The sequence below is a fragment of the Pteropus medius genome, unplaced genomic scaffold, assembly GCF_902729225.1.
Source record: "Pteropus medius unplaced genomic scaffold, Ma_sr-lr_union100, whole genome shotgun sequence".
In the NCBI taxonomy this organism is placed as follows: Eukaryota; Metazoa; Chordata; class Mammalia; order Chiroptera; family Pteropodidae; genus Pteropus; species Pteropus medius.
Window position 1 is genome coordinate 21,988,727 of NW_024347791.1, and position 16,083 is coordinate 22,004,809.

Sequence of the window (16,083 nt, forward strand, 5' to 3'; positions counted from 1 at the left end):
TCTCATTATCTCTACTGCTACCTGACTGGTTTAAACCAAAATCATTTATCCTTTAGATTGTCACAATAACCTCCAAACTGACCTTTTTTCTTCCATACTCTGTCCTTCTCACTCTTCCCCCAGACAAGTCTGTTCTCAACATAGTAGCCAATTTTTCATGTTAAAATATAAATCCAATCATGTCATTCTCCGTAAAACCTTGAAAATTTTTCCCAGGCTTCAGTCTGTATAAAGCTAAAATCTACCAATGATAGGTTCCTTGTCTACCTCTTGCCTTCTTCTCTGATTTCATCTGCTCCCACTCTGCCTCTTGCTCACTCCATTCCAGCCCACTCACCAACTACTTTTACTTTCCTTCTTCATCACTTTCTATTCCTTGTGCCTAGAATATATCTCCTCCACTTACCAATAATCAGTAAGACTTTCTTCAGAGACTTTAAAGTTTACCTTCTCAGTGATACTTTTTTGATTACTGTGTTTAAAAGTATGACTCTATCACTTCCTGCTCCCCTTGTAATCTTTGTTTTCTTCTCTTGTTTAATATTTCTCTTTAGAAATTTTATCCACATAACAAACTATATATATTTAACTTTTTTTTTCTTTACAGCCTGTCTCTAGTTGAGAGTACCACTTATGAGAAAAAAAAAAAAAAAAAAAAAAATATATATATATATATATATATATATATATATATATATATATATATATATATTTATATATTTGTTTTAATCTTTTTTGTTTTTCATTAGGGGGCCTTAATTCCAGAGGGAGGAATGCTTCCACTAGGAGACACACAATGGCTTCACTGAACTGGAAGTTAAAACTTTCACCCAGTCACTTTGGGCTCTTCATGACTCTGAATCAAGAAAAGGAGTTATAGTGCTGGCTGGAGTGATTGATCCTGACCACCAAAGGGAAATTAAACTACTAATCCACATGCAAGTAAGGGAGATTAGGCAGATCCTTTAGGGTGTCTCCTAGTATTAGTTTTAGTATTAGTCTCTTAGTACATCCCATATTAAGGGCAGCGGAAAGCTACAACAATCCAATCCAGGAAAGTCTAGTAATGGCCCAGAATCTTTATGAATGAAAGTTGGGTCACTCCACCAGATAAAAAAACTACAACCAGTTGATGCATTCAATGAAGGTAAAATAGAAGATGGTAGTTATAAGTACCAGCTTTAACCACAAGGCCAGTAACAGAACGAACTGTAATTGTCATAAGTATTTCTCCCTTATTTTATTATAAATAAATTTGTGATTATATATACATATATTAAGCAAATATCTTTGTTTTCTTTTATCTTATTGTTTTATCACATAACATAAAATGTATTGGCTTTCTATCAGTATTTAAATATTGTTAATTTTACATCAGAGATTTCAAGTTCTGAGATATCAGGAGAATAGTAAACATCATTCAAGGATTTTGCTTCCCCTTCTGGGGAAGAGATTAGTGCAATTTTGGTCAAATGCAGGATTGTTGTGTTACAGTTGGAGCGATCAGAGTTCTGGTAACACAACTCTAGGTCCTTTTCACTTCTGAAGAAATGAATTTCAACTCAGTGAATTTGAGAAATATTCATTTATTAAAAACACAGTATGAGGTAGAAGACAGGTCACGTTTAAAACCAGCTAGCCATGTGGAAATGAGGTTATGTACCCCTAAGATGGGGTACGGGTTACAGCCGGAGAACATGGAGAGCCATAACCTTGGGAAAGTGGGGGAAAGGTCTGCATTATATTTGGAGGCCGTGATGGGGTGGTCCCAAAGGCATTCCTAGGTGATTGGCAAGTGAGGTCACCTTGATTGACATCTGACTGCTCTATAACTTTGCCTAGTGCACATGTGCTTACCCAGAATTCAGTCTATTATAATTAGATTCATGAACTTCCAGGCATAGTTATGACATAATGATGGTATAGTGAGGCTGAAGTTATGGGCTGTACTTTCTGAGCATGCGTTTGTGGCCAGATTAGGGCAGCTAAGACTATGACCCTCTTCTCCTTTGTCTCTGTGGATGCAGGAGGGATTCTCTAACTACTAGTAGGGTGTTCTTTGAGCGGTCTCTAGGCTGGGCCCCTATTCCTTTGTTACCCTGTCACTTTTGTCTGACTAGCAACCTAACAGTTGTATCATGTTAGGCAGAATTATATCCTTGTTATTGTCTTTATTTGAAGATTAAGTATTGTCTAAGGAGATGTGTTTATGTGCCAAGTTGACAAAGGATAAACCTGTGGTGATTAATTTCATGTGTTAATGTGACTGGGCTACGGGATGACCTGTTAGCTAGTAAAACATTATTTTTGTATGTGTCTGAGGTTGTTTCTGAAGAGATAAGTATTTGACTCAGTAGAGTGAAAATGGAGATTGCACCAATGTGGACAGGCATCATCTAATCCCTTGAGGGTCCAAATAGAACAAAAAGATAAATAAAGGGTTAATTATTTCTCTCCCTAATCTGGGACATTCTTCTTCTCCTGCCCTAGGACATTGAAGTTCCTAGTTCTAGTTCTCAGACCTTCAGACTCCAGGACTTATACCAGCAGCCCCCACCTGGTTCTCAGGTCTGAAGACTTGGACTAAATTACATCACCAGATTTCCTGGTTTTCATCTTGTCATGTAGTTATGGAGGTAGGACTTCTCAGCCTCCATAACTACATGAGCACGAGTCAATTTCTACAATAAATCTCTCTCTCTCTCTAAATTTGTTGATGCTTGCTCTCCACTGAAACACTCAGATCCTCACCCTATGGGTCTCTCCATGTGTTCTCTCCACAAAACCTAGTCTGAGTTTCTTCACAGTGTGGTGGCTGTCTTCCCAAGAGTAAGCAAACCAAAAAGAGCAAGACAAGTGGAAGCTATATCCTTCTTATGATCTAACCTCAGAAGTCACCTAATAATCACTTCCACTGACTATTAGAGTAATTATAAAACTCCCACTGGTTTAAAAGAAGGGAACATGTACCCAACTTTCATCAAGGAGTGTCAAATTTACATTGTAAGAAGAGCAGGTGAAACAAGAAACATTGGTGTAGTCATTTTGGAACACACAATCAGCTGTATTTTCCCATGTAAACATTGTCAAAAATTTCCTTATTCTCTGCCTATTTACTAATGAATAAAACTAGATATTCTAATTTTCTGTAATTCAAGGTGAGAGCTAGTTACATGTGTAACATTAAGCTTATTCTAAGAAAGCACAGCAGAATAGGAAAGCACTATCATAGAAAATCATATTTAAAAAATATTTTGGGACTCATTTTCCAACAGTCTCTTTTTGCAATATTAATAATAAATTGACATTCAGTCCTACTTATAAAGATTTATTTGGAATCCCCAATTATTATAAACGTATTTATCAGCATGAACAGATATTGACCAAAATTTTGAAGTTAGTCAAATGATAGCTATCATATCATCTTTAATAAATTTATTTTAATAAGATTAACATTTTGGTTCTCTAATCTGTAATTCCTCTATTATTATTACCCTCTTCAAATTAGGCTCATCCATCAAAGCAAAAGTCAACTGAAAGTCACGAACATTTTATCCATGCTATGGGATGGGTATAGAAAAAGATACAAAGGTGCTGCTTTCCCTCTATGATTATAACACTTAATAATTCAATAAAATAATAAAAATATAGCTACAATACAAGGCAAAGTAAGAAAAAGTGCTGTAAGAGAGACATAAGTAAAATGCTAAGGAAATTGAACAGAAGGTCATTGCTAAGCAAATCACAGCATACAAATAGAAAGACAAAATAATATAGAAAGAATTTGTTAACCAAACAGCACACTTTTCTTCCTGGCTCAGGAGGATTTCTCACTGGTAGGGCGACCTTTAAGAGCTGCATAACACTAAACAGAAGCAAGGCCAGTATTAAATGAACTTGATGGCTGAAACAGTTTTCTATGCTGTGTCTATAATTTAAAGTTATCATTGGGCCTTTGAGGCTAATTCCACCAGAATGAGTCAAAGGGCTGTGGGCAGAAGACAAATAGAGAGAGAATGAAGGCGTAGCAGCAACTTTTTGTAAACAAATTCTGAAAGTTAGTATCTAGGTAATCTCTTGGGAACTAAATTCCAACCATCAGAGGTATTTTATGACTATAATATATTAAATTTACTTATATGAGTAGCAATACAGGTGTGCCTTGAACTATAAAAAATAAAAACAACCTCCTAATAGTCATAAGAAGGTGGAAGAATGCCATTTTGTTGTTGTTGTTGTTGTTATACAGTGGAAATGTACTTTAAGGCCTGGAAATTCTTAGTGTGTTGAATGAGAATTAGGTAACAACACAAACAAACTGGACTCTGTCATTTTATTTATAAGTAGAGCTTAAATTTTGTGGCTTTATATATTTCCTCCTATGTCACATTATATTTAATTTGAGCAACTAACATGACTTTTTAAAAATATTTTATTCTATAGATTTTAGTTATTTAACTATTATTTGAATGAAGAAACTGATGTTTAACAAATTTTTATGACATGTAAGATCTTTTGGTTATAAAGTTTTGATAAAGGCAGTTTCCATTTATTTTCCAAGTAAAGAAATAAAATAGTTCCTTTAACCTACTAATCATATTAAGATTGATCCTTTTTTTGTTTATCTAAGAAAAGATGAAAGCATGGTCACTCCAGGCATGTGACATTGTCGACAGACTTTTCAGCACCCCTACTAATTTATGGCTATTCGGTGGGAATACTCAGGTGGCTGATGGTAGACATCCCAGTGATTTACTCACAACATCTGCCATCTGTCATTGACTACATAGGCTCCATTCAGTAGTCAGCTTCTCATATAAGAGTGTTCTTCCTGAGTTTCTTCTCTTGTGCGAGTCAGTATTAATTGACACTGCCCTTCAGATTGGTACTGAAAGAGTTAGTCTCCCATGAGAATTACCATGAATAAATTTACTTTTCTGAATCACATCATATTTAGCCAAGTAGTTAATAGAAAAAAGGGGAAATGAAGAAAGAATGATAAAAGGGAAAAATCTACAAAAACAATTACATGACAAAACTCTTAGGATTTCATAACCACTTAATAATTCTGATACTGTACTTTAATTTTTTAAGAGAGTAATCTTCAAGAATAAGTATCTGTGAGCATAACCTTGAAGTTCTGATATTTACTTGTGAGAGAGATGATTGTGGGAAACCAAATATAATTACTTTTTTTTTTATTACCTCCAGGAAAAGTAAGAAAGTATATGTGAGCACATGTTTGTGGACTAAACTCACTGTGCTAATTATGGTTTAATAAAAAAAAAATCATCTCCGATTTCTATCTATCACAAGGATTAAAATTAATAAAGCCACAGATTATAAATAAGCATTATAGCAATTAATCCAGACTAAAAGCAATTAGTTCCAAATAATTTCATGATAAACTATAAGATTATTTAATAATTAATCACAATTATAATTAATAATAAGGATCAGGTTCCATTAAAATCTCTAAAAGTTGTGTCTGCTCAGATACATGCGTGCTTTAGATAATCCGTTTTTCAAAGACATAGCATAATTAAACCAAAAGCAAGTTTAGAGCTGTTTAGAAGAAACAATGTTTCGATTGTTTTTAAGGTTATAGCAAACCATTTGGCACAGAATTAAAATTCTTAAACAAATGAAACACAAAGAGCTCGTCTATAAATCTTTCCATTGTATCGTTATATATTACTTTACACCAATATGTGCTTAGGCTGAGAGAACAGACTATAATTCCATCATGTGCCTACCATGCAGTGAGACATAGCAGTTTTCTCCTTTCCCAAAAGGAAGCCAAGTACAGCATTGAGCTCAGGACCACCAATTCCAGAAGCTGGGTTGTGCCCCTCGTTCTTCAGTTTACTTGCTGAATGACACTGGGCAAATTATTTAACTTCTTTGTTCTCAGTTTCCTCCTTTGTAAAATGGAAATAATTTATTCGCTTGATAGGTTTGTTGGGACAAATGACTAGTGACTAAACTGACAAAATATATGGGAAGTCTTTGGCCAGGGCCTGGCACATAACTAGTGTTGCATAAGCATTAGCTCTTATTATTACTGTATCTGGCATGAGGGACAAACGCACATCATTGCATTATGTACACACATGCACATTATTTCATTTCCTTCAAACATCTCTTTTTACCTCTCTTTCTGGTCTCTTCTCTTACAGCCTTCTTCTGAATGCCTCTGCTACTCTTTTTTCCTTCTGTCCTCATAAGGCTTATTGACTCCATAGCCTTCTTCTATGTCTAGAATGACATCTCCCACTAATTGCCACTAAATACGTGGCTCCATTTCTCACACAGAACAACTTAGCTTCGTCTCAACTTCTCCAAACTTGAATCCTCTCACCTTCATTTAATATTGTCTTCACATACATAAAAGTATATTTACGGTGAATACTGAATTAATTTCCTTTCAGTATATCAAAGATCTTTTATAAACCAGTATTCAGTATTTTATGAAAGTGAATAGGAAATTATAAATAACTTATTTTTTGTAAAATAGGCAATATTTACTATCATTAACATGATGTCTGATATATTTTCATAAATATCCTTCACCATTCAGTAACTTGACTCCACTGAAGGAAAAACTGAATATATTAAAACTTTAGCAAATATTTGTTTAGTATAGTAGTTTAGTGTAGAAGACTGGAAATGGCCATATTTACCTGTTTAGGCTACTTAGTGGATAAAAGTCATGATTATAACCTTCAGCTAAGTTCCATGTCCAGGAAGCAATAGGTTAAAAATATATGAACAGCTTTTCTTTAGTCAGGACTTTACAAAAAATAAAACAAGATCATGTGTCTACATATATTTTGTACAAATTTAATGGGAAAGTAGTATTTGGTAGGTTTTCATGTAGATAGAGGGATAGACAATGCAAATTAAAATATATATATATCATATATATATATAGTCATACTCACATAAATTTTCAATGCTTATCAATACAGGAAACAGTAAAAATTCAGAATACTTGGCTAAATGAATGTAAAGAAAATAACTATCATCATTACAGATTGTTTTTTTCATTGTTCTCTTCACTTTTGGGGAGGAGGGTACATAGTCTGAATGGAATGGCGCTTGTTTCCTATAGGAGCATTTAAAACCTACTGTAAAAAAATCCTGTTATTTCCTCACCACACATGACTACACTCCTACCTACACACACAGTCATTCTCAGTTCATATTTAATTTGAGAGTTTTCATTACCTAGATTTTTATTGTCCTATTAATCTTTGTATTTATTTACACCAATTTGTGGTTTTCTGCTTCTAACACGAACTGAAAAATGCCTGCTCTAGTTACCAATTTCTAGGACTACTGTGTCCCTGTGTGGATTTGTATGAAGCTGTCTTGCATTTTCTCTTTCTGAAGGCTTGTTCTATTTGTGTATTTACTAAAACATTATAAGCTAAGAAGTAGGAAGAGGATATTATCTTGAAAAATATTAATAAAAGTTCCCAGGTGCGAGAAACCAAAGAAAGAAGCTGAATTCTAACATCAAGAGTTTATTAAGGGAATTTACATAGGAGGTGTGTCTTCAGCAGCAAGGGGACATGGATATCCTCTGTGCCAAGTGACCAGCATGAATGGGTTATATAGGACAAGGCAGGATGGATAGGGCACTGGGACATGACCTGCCCCAGATGAGGAGAAATCAACTTACATGCTTGCCCTAGGCAGGGCAAGAGCCTGCAACCAGCATAACGGGTATGCAGAAGGGGTCATTCAGTCTCTGAGAGGATTTTTAGGAAGCAATCTCCATCTGGCCAGGATCTAGCTGTATCTAGCTAAGGGTACTGCAGGGGTGACATCACGGAACAGTCTCTCCTCCACAAAAGAAGAGAGTAGTAAGCACATTGAATCAACATTGAGATAATCACTAACCATACAGACGTCAGAGACCACAGCATTCCTCAAAAAAGATTCTCTTAGGGTCCACTAGGATGCAGTTTGCATGAAGAAATGTGGGACTTCCTATGAATTACAGGAAGCAAGATGCTACTTTCCAACAAAGAGCCATGGACATGGGCTAGTGTGGGTGGGAAAATTGTATCTGCTGCTTAAAATGTCTTCTGGTCCAGTATTCATGGTGTATTCTTGACCAATGGCTAAATATGAGTTAGATAAAAGAAAAACAAGAAACACCTAAAAGGCTTTTTTTATTTAACTCTCTGTGTGAATTTTTATGGCACGAGGTGATGATATAAATCTCTGGTGTTTTCAGCAGTGATGGAATGTGACATTGACAGCTCTGTGTTGGTCCCTATAGGCTAAACACGATTCATGGAGACAACTGCCCCCTCTGATGCCTATATCACCACAGGCAGCTAGGCAGGTGAAATGGAAATTGTCACATGCTACATTGCGTATGAGCATAAAATAAAGGCAGGGAGATGGGGGGGGGAGGAAATGAAGAAGAAAAAGAGAACACTCTACAAAACCAAAAAAAAAATACTATGTGATACTATGTGAAAATCGAGCAATATGGCTACTTATGAAAAGAAAATTCCATTAACTTTTAAAGGATTTTAGTAGTAATTTCTTGTTACCATTTTTGCATGATTTTACTGTAAAAGTTAATTCTGAGGGTAAACAAACAAGAAAAAAGAATGCAAATAGGAAAATTTTTAAGAGCAATTCAAAATATTTCAGCTTAAATTTCTTTTTGTCTTCTTCAATTAGCTTGTTTGCTTGAACTCTATAGCTAATTTTATCTTTTTTCTTTTTTAATTAATTTATTTATTAAATGTATTAGAGTGACATTGGTTGATAGAATTATAAATTTAAATTATAAACAATAATTTTATGAATAATGAATATAAATATAAAATAATATAAAAATAAATATAAATAAAAATAAAATATAAAATTATAAAATTAAAATTTTAAGTGTACAATTCAATAATATATGTTTTGTATATTTCATTGTGTTAACTACCCAAAGTCAAATCTCCTTATGTAACCATATATATATTTGACCTTTTTACATTTTTCTACCTCCCCCAGCCCTCTTTCCTTCCGGTAACCACTAAACTGGTTCCTGTATCTATGAGTTTTTGGTTTTTTGTCTTGTTCATTTGATGCTTTGAGTTTTATACCCCACATATAACTGAAATCAAATGGATCTCATTGTTTTTTTTGTCTGACTTATTTCGCTTAACGTGATTATCTCAAAATGCATCCATATTGTCACAAATGGCAATACTTTATGTTTTCTTATGGCTGAGTAGTATTACATTGTATATATGTACCACATATATACAATGTGGTACATATATTAATCATCTATTGAAGGACACTTTGGTTTTTTCCATGTCTTGGCCACCATTAATAATGCTGCAATGAACACTGAGGTGCATACATTTTTATGCATAAATGTTTTCAAATTTTGGAGATAGATACCCAAAAGAGAGATTGCTGTTAACGGGAATATTTGTCATCCTTTTCTCTGGCAAAATTTATGTTCCCAATGGTGATATAGGAAGAGAAAAAAAATTGAGATTGCAGAAAAAGTATGAGAAAAAATATTTGGATTCACCAAAGGGTAGAAAAATGCATTACAGTTCAGTTTCTGGCTCTGAATACTGTGACACTAACTTCCTAGTCATTCTTTGCTTTCATCATCAAGCCTTTCATGATGGTCTTCTTCCTAAACTCCTAAATTTGTAACATCAGTCATTTCATTTCTCTTCTATTTAAAATGGCATATATTCTTTCAATTATAATTTAATAAGTATTAAATATTGAAAAGTTACTATGGGTAAGGCATCAGGGATATAATGGCGAACAAGACATAGCCTCTGCTCTTTGATTTGTGATTTTACAATTTGAGATCAGATGGGAGAACCCAGCCTTAAAATAAATAATATTAAATATAATAAATCTCGCATAAAAGTTACCTCGATAGTGCTTAACAGAGCAGCCTGACTTAGTCTGATGCATCAAAGTAAGACTTTCCTAAGCTTTGATAATTAATCTGAGTTCTGAAAAGAAGTACACGTTAATCAATTTACTCATGATGGAGAATATCTGAGTACTTTGTATCCAAAAGGTTAGAAGGGGATAAATAATATGCTCAACAAATTAAATAAAACTCAGAGTCACTGAAGCAGAGAGGAAGCAAATTGATGTGCTGAAATAAGTAAAAAGAACGACAGAGGCAGGAAATGCAAAACATTGTAAGTTTTGCTAAGAATCCAGTTGAAAGGCAGTAATAAGCAAGCATCTCAATGTTTTAAGATGAGGAGTAATATGATTAGATATACATATTTAACAAATATTTTTGAAAGCAATGCAAAAACCAAATGGACTGGATAGAGTGAAGGGAGATTCAAGGAGACAAGATAGGTAGCTAATAAAGTAGTTTAAGAAGATTTAGTGTCTTACATATACACTACCATTTAGTGGTAGAGTATATGTAAACAAGAGAACAGATATAATATGTATTTAGATGTTGAATAAATGAGATCACAAGAGGGAATGAATCCAGTGTTATTTAGATTCAGGAGTACTGAATTTGATGTGCCCGTTAAATGTCTAACTGCATATGTTCAATGGGCAGTGGATAAATGGTCTGAAGCTCAGGAGAGAGAACCAGATCAGAAAGTTATTCATTTGAGAGAAATGTTACAGAGATGATAATTGAATCCCCCTCAGTGAATAAGATTGTTGAGGGAGAGGCTCTAGAGGAAGAATAAAGAGCATAAGACAAAGCAAATGACGGGTTCTGCTATATGAGAATTAATTAAAAGAGGACAAGCTTAATTATAGTAAAGGTGACTAAAAAGAAGTAGGAGAAAGTCACAGTTGTGGTGTCACGAAAGCCCAAAAAAGAAGCAATTTAGAGAGGAAAATGATAGGAAACTATTATAATATTTACAAACAATAACTAACACTTGTAAATGCTCCACACTCTAACCAGTGCTACCCAAAATTTTTATGCAATGGCACACATTGTAAATTATAATATTATTGTGGCACACTTTGGTCACAGAAGCCAAATTGGGGGCAAGGAGATTTGAGTGAGAGGGGCAGACGAACTTGATTCTTTACATGTCACCCAGGAATTTAGCCGAAAAAAATAATATGTTTCTCTACATTTCACCACACTCTGCCATCAAGTTCACTGTGATATGCTTTGTTCCTCCTTGGTGCAGAGATGTCTTTCCAAACCTCTGTGTAGAAAAATGGGAGAAATCTATATTCCTATGGAATCCCCAGATATATCTAATATACTTTTCTGTTTTAATTGCCTCCTCTTCATCTTGTTGGTGAGGGAGGGATTCTTTTCCTAGTGTGGTAGGGAGGGCTGAATATATAACACCCAATACTGGGCAGATGAGATTGGCAATATTTATTAGTTCCATATATTCATATCTGAAGAAAGAGAATACCACACACCACACAGGGCCACATCGGGGGTTCACCAGGGGCTGTTGGAGGCAGGTTTTGTAGTATCAAGAGGGTGGAGTACCCCTGTTTCCTGGAGAAGAAAGTGATTGATTTGTTTGAATAATTCCAGGAACTGAAGCCTGCTATTCAGAGATAAGTAGGAATTGCACCTCATCATTTTAATAAGGAAGTTGTTTGTCTAGGTGACCCTATCCACAGGAACAGAGTGCAGAAGGGAACTTGTGGTTAGGACATTTAAGTCCCTCTCAGTTTTCTCCAGATGTCAAGGCACATGTAATATTAGGCTATAATCTTAGTCCTTGTACCACATTTTCATGAAAGCCCAGAGAAGAAAATTTTTCTATATAGATATGAACACTAAATATCTCTGAATATTCCGAACTCTAAACACTGTATATGGAACTCCCTATATACCTCTCCCTCACTTCTATTTTCTTCCCCAAGCCCCATGACCACTTTCTAATAAAGAACAAAAAACCTTAGACTGAATAGTTTCTTTTCTATAATATAGAAGAATGTTTTTAGCCAGCCCTCCAGGCTTGGTTCTTGAAATGCTAAAAGGGAAGAGGAAGGATTTAGGAAATCCTCTCTGAAGATAGAAGCCTGTCTTTAAGGCTTTTTGTCTAACCAAAAAGGTCAAGTGCCCATCAGCCCGTGCCCTGAGGAGGCAAACATGGAAGTTTGTGTTGGGGTGAGGACTTGCAAGAACAGGTTTTTAGTGAGTATTAAATAGCATTTGTTTAATATTTGTGTGTGTGCGTGTGTGCGTGTGTGCGTGTGTGTGTGTAATCTTAGAATCTTTTCTAGCCAAAAGTTTTAAACACCTTGCATATAAATATAATATATCTTTGTTATCTATACAGAAATCACTTTTAAAAAAATTCTACAGTCTTGGACATTTTTCCCTACCTAATTATTTCTAGTATTTGTACTTAAGTGACTTTGTAGATCCCCTTAAAGTTGGGGATTATAAGAACGGCAGAAAGCTGAATGCTAGAGAGTGGTAGATTGTTTAGTGAGAAGCAAAGTTAAGGATAAGGAATTCCATTTGGGACATATTAATTTTAAAGTACTGTGAGACACCGAAGAAAAGGACTCATCTGGAATTCAGAAAAGGGGTCAGTCTTGAAGGATTAGTTTATAGCTAGTAGTAAAAGCCACATGAGTGAATGAGATTTCCCAGGAGAGCACATTGAAAAGAGAAGGGAGCCCACGTCCCAAAAACATGAGGTAGGTTCCCTGAGCCTATACTACTGAGAGAGAATACACTAATATTTACCTACTAAAATTTTCAGAGTAATCCTGAGTGAATATCCCTGTCTCAGGAATCAAGTTTTTTATACACATGTGCTGTTTCATTTCGGTCATCAACTACCTGGAGTATACCAAAGGAAATCTTTTATTTTATCATATGGTCGTTTGAACAAGTGTTAGAAAATGTTCACAATCTGTCCTTTAGCTTCTGCTCTAGCAATATAATCTAAAATTCTTCAGCCCCTTACCCAACTTATATGTCTACATTGATATTGGATCTTCAATGACAGTCATGACATAGTTCCAGAATATTCATTAAAAATATTCACAATACTGATACCTGAAGTCCTAAGAATGGGTCTATATCTCAGATATGCATGAAGAATATCTAAGATGGTTTTATTCTCACATCAAGTATTTTATCTAACAGAAGAAACATAGTTTTTAATTATAAATTAAAATCATGGAAGAAATGTTCTTTCTCACAGTCTTGACAAATTTTCTCTGTCAATTGGAATATTAAAATAACTTTTTCTAATTTTTTTCTGCTTCACATTCATGAAATTTGCAAAGAACTTCTACCATCATGCATTTATAGAATCCAGTTTATAATGGCACTGCAGGAGTTCATTGATAGTCCCATATAGCTCACAAGAAAAAAGAAACAAGAAATAGTATCACCATGTGTGCTTTGTTTTGAACATGTTAACTAAATATTACAAGGGCAGATTAGAAAATCAATCCCTTTATTTAGCTGAGTAATTGCCCACTTGAATCCCTAAAGATCCATTATTGTAACATGAAGTATAAGATTTTCACTAAGAGTCTTAAATGAGTCAATAAAAGGTCGTTTATATTCATTACAAACACTTGAAAGAATAATATTAACATTGACTCTGAGACCATGCCCACAGTTGCCCAGTGAAAGATATTTTTCTAGGAAATATGCTGCTTTCGATATCGGTATTCTTCTAAATGTCCAGTAAATGTGATCATTAAAAATTGTTTTCAATAACTTTTGATGTAATTATAATTAAAAGAAGCCAGTGTTAAGTTTATTGATATGGAAAGAGATCTCGTTTAATGCCATGCTGTTGATATTGGCCATTCAATTAATAGATACAGAAAGCCTCCAAAGTATATAGCTAATGGGTGTTCTAACGTTGTTTTTAATCTGGCAAAGTAGATATTAACGAGAAAGGGAGTTTCTCACTATTTTTTCAGTCTCTTCTTAGCAGTTAAATTGATACATGTAGTTGAATTTGCAAAATCACTGTGCACTTTGCTAGTACAAAAAAATATGGATTTTTAAAAATTTCTTATGGAAGATTATAGATTATTAAGTATAGTATGATCTCTAATAAAACTTGGTTTATGAGTTTTCATAGTCTCAGAATATACTTTCTCAGTTACTTTCACTAAAAAATTATGTAAAGAAATTTGTCACATGAGAAAGTTATGAAAGCCAGAAGTGGAAACATAAAAGAAAAATAAAACCCTCTAATTTAATATATAAATTGTTACCAGGAAATTGGGGAATTCTTAGTAACTCCATTCCAGGAGCCCAAATCTAGAACTTTGAAGTGTGGTTAGGAACCCAGAATGGTTATCGGATTTAGAGCAAGAATGATGCCCTCAGTTTTGTGGACATTTCTATGGCCTTGCACTTAATTACTCTATAAAGAAACTTTATAGACCTTTTATGAAGATTCACATTCTTTACAGGTCATTTTTGCTATTTTCTGGAAACGACAAGGATTCAGATCTCAAATTCATACTTATGACTGATTTGGCAACTAATTTCCTGACATTACCCAGATATCAGAGTCTAATGAAAGTGAGATAAACCCAACAACCATCCCCAAAGCGTCCTCCCATTTCCTCAAAACCTTGGGTCCTGAACATAGTTCAATACCTGCTTTGTTTTTGGCAAATAGAGGTACAGTGATTGCTGCAACCATAAAATCATTTATTCCTGGTAATGAAGAAAAAAAACAAGGGATTTAAGGAATCAGTTCCTAGGTAAGTATGTTCTGTCCCTAAGAACTTCCCCACTTGTAAAGTGTGAACTTTTACAGAAAGAATAAGGGTGGACTCTTTTTTCTCCAAATGCAAGAAAATGATTTAAATAATAAGGCCAAGTAAATATACATAACGATTCACTGAAAGAGAGGAGTAGAAGTAAATGAAAACTAATGTCACTGGGAAAAAGAGGACAGAAGTTTTATTTTTAGAAAACTGAAAGAGAATAACATTATTTTAATGACAACATGTTAGGGGTAAAGGGGTCTGGTCTTTTAAATCAAATAATCTTTAATAAGTATTTTCAAGACTATATATTTAGATTATTTTTGTTATTTTTCAAAAATAACAGTAAGGAATATGTTGCACATTCTGTCTAGATGCTTATCAAATTCTTCCTGAAAACACAGAATAACTTCATATTCTTACAGCTGGGTTGAATCTAGGTGTCTTGCTTCTGGCCAATGGAAGTGGCTAAAAAACATGTATGTACTTACTGGCCTATCTCTAAGACCTCTATTTGGTGGTCTTTACAGACCATGAGTTCAAATTATCAGCATCACATGAAAAATAGCCTGAACCCTTGGGTACTTTCTTGAAGGTGAACTTTCAAAGAGAGTCAATTCTACTACACATCAGACTGTGACAGAAGCAAGAAATAAACCCTTTATCAATACTCAGCTACTTAGATTTTATGCTTTATTTTTAATAACAGCCTACCTTAATCTATCCTGAGTAATTCATAAATTGGTATTATGTGAGGTCTACTGTTGTATATAGGTTTTATAGGTTGTATATTTGGACGGCAAGAAAAGTGACATTAAAATTTAGAAAAACGATGATCCATATTATGCAAAGACAAACTTTTGGTGAAACTTTTGTGTAGTAACTTGAAGGGTAGACTACATGTCTTCCAAGTAGAAACTAAGGGGTATGTTTAATTTAAAAAAAAAATCAAAGAATTAAAATATTTTGAACATTATTGACTGCATTTAACAAAATATTACCAACCACCATATAGAGAAATTTAGGAGTAAATTGCCATCTTTCAAGCAGAATAAAAGAAAATTGTCTTGAAATTTTGTGCCTTGTAAAGTTGGAAAAGCTAGTTGCTTTTCTAGGTCTCTAAACTCTCAGTGGTTGGTGATGATATTTTTAAAGGATTGCACAACAAAGATGCCATAAAATGACTTACATGAATAAAATCAATCAAGGCTAAAATCAATGAACATATGTACAGACTTTTCACTCAGTGTCCTATATAGGTGGTTACCATTAAATTAAGAGAAAAACAAATCAATAAAAACCAATGAAATAAAGATTTGAGAACAACATCTGGACTTAGGGTATGTGTTATTGGTACATGTAAAA